At 39.4% G+C, this 8,294-nt stretch overlaps 1 pseudogene; it reads right to left on the minus strand.

The window, feature by feature from the left end:
* Positions 1-2,049: 2,049 nt before the first annotated feature.
* LOC110147690 (elongation factor 1-alpha 1 pseudogene) lies at positions 2,050-3,510 on the minus strand (annotated as a pseudogene).
* Positions 3,511-8,294: the final 4,784 nt, after the last annotated feature.

Consider the following 8,294-nt stretch of genomic DNA (forward strand, 5'->3'; position numbering starts at 1 on the left):
AGAGAAAACTCTTCCTTGAGCTGCAATGAAGACCTAGCATGACCAAAATTAAAGAAAAGGTTTGTTTTAATGGAACAAGTTCTGTGACAGACTTTTGGTCAAGTTGTTTCCATTAAAAAGTGCTGATTTTCATACATGCTGCTATATTTAAATAGATAAACAACCTACTGTATAGCACAGGGAACGCTGCTCAATATTCTGTAGTTACCTAAATGGGAAAAGGAATTTGAAAAAGAATAGTTACATGTATAAGAATAACTGAATCACTTTGCTATACACCTGAAACTAACACAGCATTGGTTTTTTTTAACTTTTTTAAAATTTTAATTTTAATTTTTATTTATTTTTTTAAATTTTTATTTATTTTTCCATTTATTTTTATTAGTTGGAGGCTAATTACTTTACAACATTGCAGTGGTTTTTGTCATACATTGAAATGAATTAGCCATGGATTTACATGTATTCCCCATCCCGGTCCCCTCTCCCACCTCCCTCTCCACCCGATCCCTCTGGGTCTTCCCAGTGCACCAGGCCCGAGCACTTGTCTCATGCATCCAACCTGGGCTGGTGATCTGCTTCACCCTAGATAATATACATGTTTCAATGCTGTTCTCTTGAAACATCCCACCCTCGCCTTCTCCCACAGAGTCCACAAGTCTGTTCTATACATCTGAGTCTCTTTTTCTGTTTTGCATATAGGGCTATTGTTACCATCTTTCTAAATTCCATATATATGCGTTAGTATATTGTAATGGTGTTTTTCTTTCTGCTTGCTTCACTCTGTATAATGGGCTCCAGTTTAATCCATCTCATTAGAACTGATTCAAATGAATTCTTTGTAATGGCTGAGTAATATTGCATGGTGTATATGTACCACAGCTTCCTCATCCATTCGTCTGCTGATGGGCATCTAGGTTGCTTCCATGTCCTGGCTATTATAAACAGTGCTGCGATGAACATTGGGGTGCACGTGTCTCTTTCAGATCTGGTTTCCTCGGTGTGTATGCCCAGAAGTGGGATTGCTGGGTCATATGGCAGTTCTATTTCCAGCTTTTTAAGAAATCTCCACACTGTTTTCCATAGTGGCTGTTCTAATTTGCATTCCCACCAACAGTGTAAGAGGGTTCCCTTTTCTCCACACCCTCTCCAGCATTTATTGCTTGTAGACTTTTGGATAGCAGTCATCCTGACTGGCGTGTAATGGTACCTCATTGTGGTTTTGATTTGCATTTCTCTGATAATGAGTGATGTTGAGCATCTTTTCATGTGTTTTTTTGCCATCTGTATGTCTTCCTTGGAGAAATGTCTGTTTAGTTCTTTGGCCCATTTTTTGACTGGGTCACTTATTTTTCTGGAATTGAGCTGCAGGAGTTGCTTGTATATTTTTGAGATTAATCCTTTGTCTGTTGCTTCATTTGCTATTATTTTCTCCCAATCTGAGGGCTGTCTTTTCACCTTGCTTATAGTTTCCTTTGTTGTGCAAAAGCTTTTAAGTTTCATTAGGTCCCATTTGTTTATTTTTGCTTTTGTTTCTAAAATTCTGGGATGTGGGTCATAGAGGATCCTGCTGTAACACAGCATTGTTAATCAACTATGCTCAAGTATAAAATAAAAATTTAAAAATGTTCAAATAAAAAATTGCTGATTTTAAAAACTAATAACTTTAAAACTGCCCATACAAAACAAATGGTCCACAAAACATTCTCCTTTCCTTCTGAAGGTTTTGTGATGCAGTTTTTTTTTTCCATTCATTTTATTTTATTTATTTATTTTTTTTCCATTTATTTTTATTAGTTGGAGGCTAATTACTTTACAACATTGCAGTGGTTTTTGTCATACATTGAAATGAATTAGCCATGGATTTACATGTATTCCCCATCCTGGTCCCCCCTCCCACCTCCCTCTCCACCCGATCCCTCTGGGTCTTCCCATTGCACCAGGCCCGAGCACTTGTCTCATGCATCCAACCTGGGCTGGTGATCTGTTTCACCCTAGATAATATACATGTTTCGATGCTGTTCTCTTGAAACATCCCACCCTCGTTTGTGATGCAGTTTTATCATGAACCTTGTATTTTATTATTGAATGTAAATGGCCAATTGAGACAAACAGTTCTGAGATTATTCTTCCACCACTGATTAAGACTGGGGTTGCAGGTATTGGGGATAATATTCATTTAGTCTTCGGAGCTTTCTGGGAAGACTTGGTGACATTGCCAGCTCCAGCTGTGTTCTTGTCCACTGTATTTATGACACTCACAACCATCTATCTCATGTCATGAACAGTAAAAAATGACCCAGAGGAGGATAATCAGAGAAGCTCTCAACACACATGGGCTTACCAGAAACCATATCACTGATGGCAGCATCACCTGCTTCAAGAATTAGGGGCCACTTCCAGCTTTTCCTCAGAATGACCATCAATCTTCAGCTTAGTAAATTTGCAAGTGATGTGAGCTGTGTGACATTCCAGCACAGGTCTGTATCCAGCACTGATTTAGCCTGATTGGTTCAAGATAATCACCTTGAGCTGTGAAGCCAGCTACTTCCATTGGTGGGTTATTTTTGCTGTCACCAGCTGCATTGCCACAGTGAATATTTTGGCATCAAAATCCACATTGTCCCCAGGAAGGGAGTCACTCAGAGGTTCATGATGCATTTCAACAGACTTTACTTCAGTTGTAACATTAACTGGAGAACACCAGTCTGCATTGGACATATAGGGACAGTACCAGTGCCACCAGTTTTACAGATGTCTTAGAGGGGCAGATGCAAGGGCTGGTCAGTTGGAAAAATTGGTGGTAGGAGGCAGTCCAGAGCTTCAAGCAGCATGGTTCCATTGTCTTTGCCATCTTTACAGGTGAATTTCCAGTCCTTGAACCAAGGTGTGTTAGCACTTGGCTCCAGCATGTTGTCACCATTCCACCCAGAAATTGGCACAAATGCTACTGTGTCAGGGTTATAGCCAATTTTCTTAATGTAGGTGCTGGCTTCCTTAATGGTTTCCTTGTAGTATCTCTTCTGGCTCTAGGGTGGCTCAGTAGAATCCATTTTGTTAACACTAATGATTAGTTGTTTAACATTCAGAATATAGGCCAGAAGGGCATGCTCACAGGTCTGCCCATTCTTGGAAATGACTGCTTCAAATTCATCAACACCAGCAACAACAATTGGGACAGCACAGTCAGACTGAGATATGTCTGCGATCATGTTGTTGATAGATAAGTCTTTGTGTTTGGGGGCATCAATGTTGGTCACATAGTACGTGCTGGCTTCGAATTTCCTTGGGGAGATGTTAATGGTGATATCTCACGTTCAGCTTTCAGTTTATCTAAGACCCAGACATACTTGAAGGAGACCTCTCCCATCTCAGCAGCCTCTCTCTCAAACTTTTTGATGGTTCTTTGTCAATTACACCACATTTGTAGATCAGATGGCCAGTAGTGGTAGACTTGCCTGAATCTACCTGTCCAATGACAGCAATGTGGATATGAGTCTTTTCCTTTCCCATTTTGGCTTAGATTTAGGGATGGTTTTTATGACACATGTTCCTGGTGGCACACCCTTTGTGAAAAAGCCTTTTGTGCCTGCTTTTTAAAAATTTTAAAGTTGCCTTTCATCTCGTTTATTTACTAAAAATAATTCTCTGTATTGTTTATTAATTTATTTTTTGGCTGTGCTGGGTCTTTGTTGCTGCTTATGGGCTTTCTCTTCATTGTGGTTTGAGGGCTTCTCACTGATGGCTTCCTTTGTTTGGGAGCAGAAGCTCTGCACTAAGGCTTCAGTAGTTGTGGTATGGACTTAGTTGCCCCAAGGTAGGTGGAATCTTCCTGGACCCGGGATTGAAACTATACCCTCTGTATTGGCGAGAGGATTCTTAACCACTGGACCGCTAGGGAAGTCCTAACTTGAGAACTTTTAATTTCCTCTTCTCTCCTCTGCTTGTATACATAATCTTTCTTCCCTGTATTGGAACAGACAGACAGACAGACAGACAGACAGACACACACACACACACACACACACACACACACACACACACACCCCAAAAACCTTTGTTTGACTTTGATGGAACTCTTACCCTCTTTTCTGATCCTTTTATTGCTCGTTTAAGAATGAAACTCCATTTTCTAAATGCATAATTGCTCCTAGTTCTGCTCTCTTGACTCCTGTTCCTTCAGCTTCTGTCCCTGTGATTCAAATTGCTCATTGAATAGCAGTCCTGGATTCTTAATCACAAGGCAAAAGTGTTTTTTTCCAGTCCTCCCTGTTTTAGCTTCTCTGTGGTATTTGACACTGTTGATCTCCCTTTTTTCTAAAACTCTGTTTTCTTGATTTTCATAGCACAACATATGATTTTCTTCTCATCTTTTTGCTCTAAACTTTTCAAAACAGTTTGGATGACTAAATGTCATTGAGCCTAATTTCCATTTCCATTTTGCAGTTTGAAGGGGTCATGAAGTGGTTGTGGGTGTTACCAGAAGCCAGTTGCGGTTCATTAGGCTCTGTAGGATGATGTGCAGCGATGTCAAAGCTTCCTCATTTGGGAGTATAGGTATTTGATTGTGTCCAAGGCTGGTTAAAGTAACCAATCCTATAAGAGATTAATGTTCCCTATGTAGTGTTTTCCCTAAACAGAGCTTACCTTTCCAATTCTATAATTCTCTGTTGCAGTCCTTCAATTTCTAATCTCACTGATAGATTAATTCCATTGCTGGGGCAATGGTCAAACTCTCTCTTCTGATTTTTGCTTTTCATTTCCTAATGGTGTGTGTTGATTTTACTTGTCGGGTTTTTAGAGTGCTGGAGGTGTTTGCTGCCACCTCCCAATGTTCAATGTGAGAAAAAAGCCCCACTTTCTTTGACGGGCTTTTATCCATAAATGTAGGAGTTATTTAACATAATCTAGATTTTGAAAGGTAGAATGTTTCTTAGAGATTTTGTTTGTTGTTCAAGATGCAGAAAATAGAGCTCATTGTCTGAGAAGAATTGTCTCTCCATAAATAAAGAGCGATTACTTAAAAACATCCTACTGAGAAAAAACAACCTGGTCTTATAAACAATTTCTTTTTGTATTGTGCTGAGTTATAGGTTAACTTCTAGTTCTTACTATTGTTAGATCATGAAGCCTTGTGTGTTAGTCATTCAGTTGTGTCCAACAAATGAAAATGGAAAAGAGAGCTTTTACAACAAAGAAAACAGAAGCCTGAAGTTATTTCTCTGTGAACTTTAACTACTGTTTATTCCTGATTTTAAAAATGGCATATTTTAACAGAGCCTTAAAAATCCATCCCTGTTACTGTCATTTACTTTGAGCTAACCATTTATTACTGAAACTTAAAGATTAAAAACTAGGGAGATTTCTCAACTTATGGTTCATAGCCTTTCTCTAATTTTCCCTCTTTCTTTTCTTATTTTGTACTGCCTTTCCCCTATAATTTGTTGTACTTGGGCACATTGTGAAGTCCAAACTCACAATCTACTTTTATTACATTATGAGGGAATTTCAGAATATAAGGTCACTTGGCTGGTAATAAGTAAATCAGGTCAAGAATTTAGCTTAGATCTCTGAATAGCCAAATGGAGAGCAATTAGAATGTCAGAATTAATGATAGTAACACAATAATCCACTAACTAGAATAAGAATCTGTGAATGCATACTGATGTATACAAGTTAATGAATAAATATATAAAATAAGAATTTTCCCAGCAAGAACACTGGTGTGGGTTGCCACGCCCGCCTCCAGTGGATCTTTTTGACCTAGAGATCAAACCTGAGTCTCCTGCATTTCCTGCATTGTACCACGTCTTACCACCAGGAAGCCCCCTAAATGTATGTAATGGAAAGTAAATATTTAAAAGAAAGAATAATAAAGCAAATGGGGCAAAATGTAAACACTTGGTGGATCTTGGTGAATGTTGGAGTGCTTTGTATGAGTCTTGCAAATTTCCTGCAAACTTAAAATTATATCAAAATAAAAAGTTACCAAGTAAATACAATTCTGAATTTTGAGGGGTTAATTTTTTAAAGTAAAACCTTTAAATGAAGTATAGTAAGCATACAGAAGAGTGCAGACACCAAAAATATATAAGCAGATTCTTCAGTTTTATGAAGTGAAACCCTCCCACCCATGTAGTCATGATCCAGGTCAGGATCTAAAACTACCGACATTCTAGAAGCAACTCTTCTAGTCATTAGGCCATCCTTCCTCTGCAAGTGAGTGAGTGAAAGTCGCTCAGTTGTGTCCGACTCTTTGTGACCTGTGGACTATACAGTCCATGGAATTCTCCCAGTCATAATACCGGAGTAGGTAGTCTTTCCCTTCTCCAGGGGATCTTCCCAACCCAGGGACCAAACCCAGGTCTCCCGCATTGCAGGCAGATTCTTTACCAGCTGAGCCACAAGGGAAGCCCAAGATTACTGGAGTGGGTAGCCTATCCCTTCTCCAGGGATCTTCCCGACCCAGGAATCAAACCAGGGTCCCCTGCACTGCAGGTGGATTCTTTACCAGATGAGCTATCAGGGAAGCCCTTCCTCTGCAAAGGCAACTTTTATACAATTGCTATTGTCACAGATTAGTTTTGCCTCTTTTTCCATGTTATATAACGTTATATATGTTTCCATGTTATATATATATATAGAATCACACCATATGATTATTTTTTGTGTGTGCTTATTTTTTTCCCAACATTTTGTTTGTGAGTAATTTCTTGATGCAAGTAGCTGTAATTAGTTTTCTTTAATATTTGACTGTATTTCAATAGACCATAATTTATTTACCTGTTATACCACTGTTGGACACTTGAGTTGTGTGGTAGGCAATCCCTAAGATGGCTGCTAGTAATCCTTACCTCCTTATTTATCACCTTGTGTAATCCTTTCTCCCTGAGTGTGAGCTAGATCCAGCGACTGGCTTCTAGTGAATAGGAAAAAAGTGATGGAATTTCACTTCTAAGATTAAGTTGTAAAAAGACTTGGCTTCCATCATGGGTTCTCTCTCAGTCTGCTTCAGTTCAGTTCGGTCGCTCAGTGATGTCTGACTCTTTGTGACCCCATGGACTGCAGCACGCCAGGCTTCCCTATCCATCACCAATTCCTGGAGTTTACTCAAACTCATGTCCATTGAGTCAGTGATGCCATCCAACCATCTCATCCTCTATCATTCCCTTCTCCTCCTGCCTTCAATCTTTCCCAGCATCAGGGTCTTTTCCAATGAGTCAGTTCTTCATATCAGGTGGCCAAAGTATTGGAGTTTCAGCTTCAGCATCAGTCCTTCCAATGAATATTCAGGACTGATCTCCTTTAGGATGGACTGGTTGGAGCTCCTTGCAGTCCAAGGGACTCTCAGGAGTCTTCCTTAGCACCACAGTTCAAAAGCATCAATTCTTCAGCACTCAGCTTTCTTTATAGTTCAACTCTCACATCCATACATGACTACTGGAAAAACCATAGCCTTGACTAGATGGACCTTTGTTGGCAAAGTAATGTCTCTGCTTTTTAATATGCTGTCTAGGTTGGTCATAGCTTTCCTTCCAAGGAGTAAGCATCTTTTAATTTCATGGCTGCATTAAAAAGAATTCATTTGAATCAGTTCTAATGAGATGGATGAAACTGGAGCCCATTATACAGAGCGAAGTAAGCCAGAAAGATAAAGACCATTACAGTATACTAACACATACATATGGAATTTAGAAAGATGGTAATGATAACCCTATATGCAAAACAGAAAAAGAGACTCAGATGTATAGAACAGACTTGTGGACTCTGGGAGAAGGCGAGGGTGGGATGTTTCAAGAGAACAGCATTGAAACATGTATATTATCTAGGGTGAAAGAGATCACCAGCCCAGGTTGGGTGCATGAGACAAGTGCTCGGGTCTGGTGCACTGGGAAGACCCAGAGGGATTGGGTGGAGAGAGAGGTGGGAGGGGGGACTGGGATGGGGAATACATGTAAATCGATGGCTAATTCATTTCAATGTATGACAAAAACCACTGCAATGATGTAAAGTAATTAGCCTCCAACTAATAAAAATAAATGAAAAAAAAAAAGAATGTCAGGGAGCATTAAGGGTTAAAAAAATAAAATAAATTGATGTGATAAAAAAAAAAATTCATGGCTGCAGTCACTATCTGCAGTGATTTTGGAACCCCTAAAAATGAAGTCTGCCACTGTTTCCCCATCTGTTTGCCTGAAGTGATGGGACCGGATGCCATGATCTTAGTTTTCTGAATGTTGAACTTTAAGCCAACTTTTTCACTCTCCTCTTTCACTTTCATCAAGAGGCTCTATATT

Source organism: Odocoileus virginianus, chromosome 6 (assembly GCF_023699985.2).
Source record: "Odocoileus virginianus isolate 20LAN1187 ecotype Illinois chromosome 6, Ovbor_1.2, whole genome shotgun sequence".
NCBI classification, from domain to species: domain Eukaryota; kingdom Metazoa; phylum Chordata; class Mammalia; order Artiodactyla; family Cervidae; genus Odocoileus; species Odocoileus virginianus.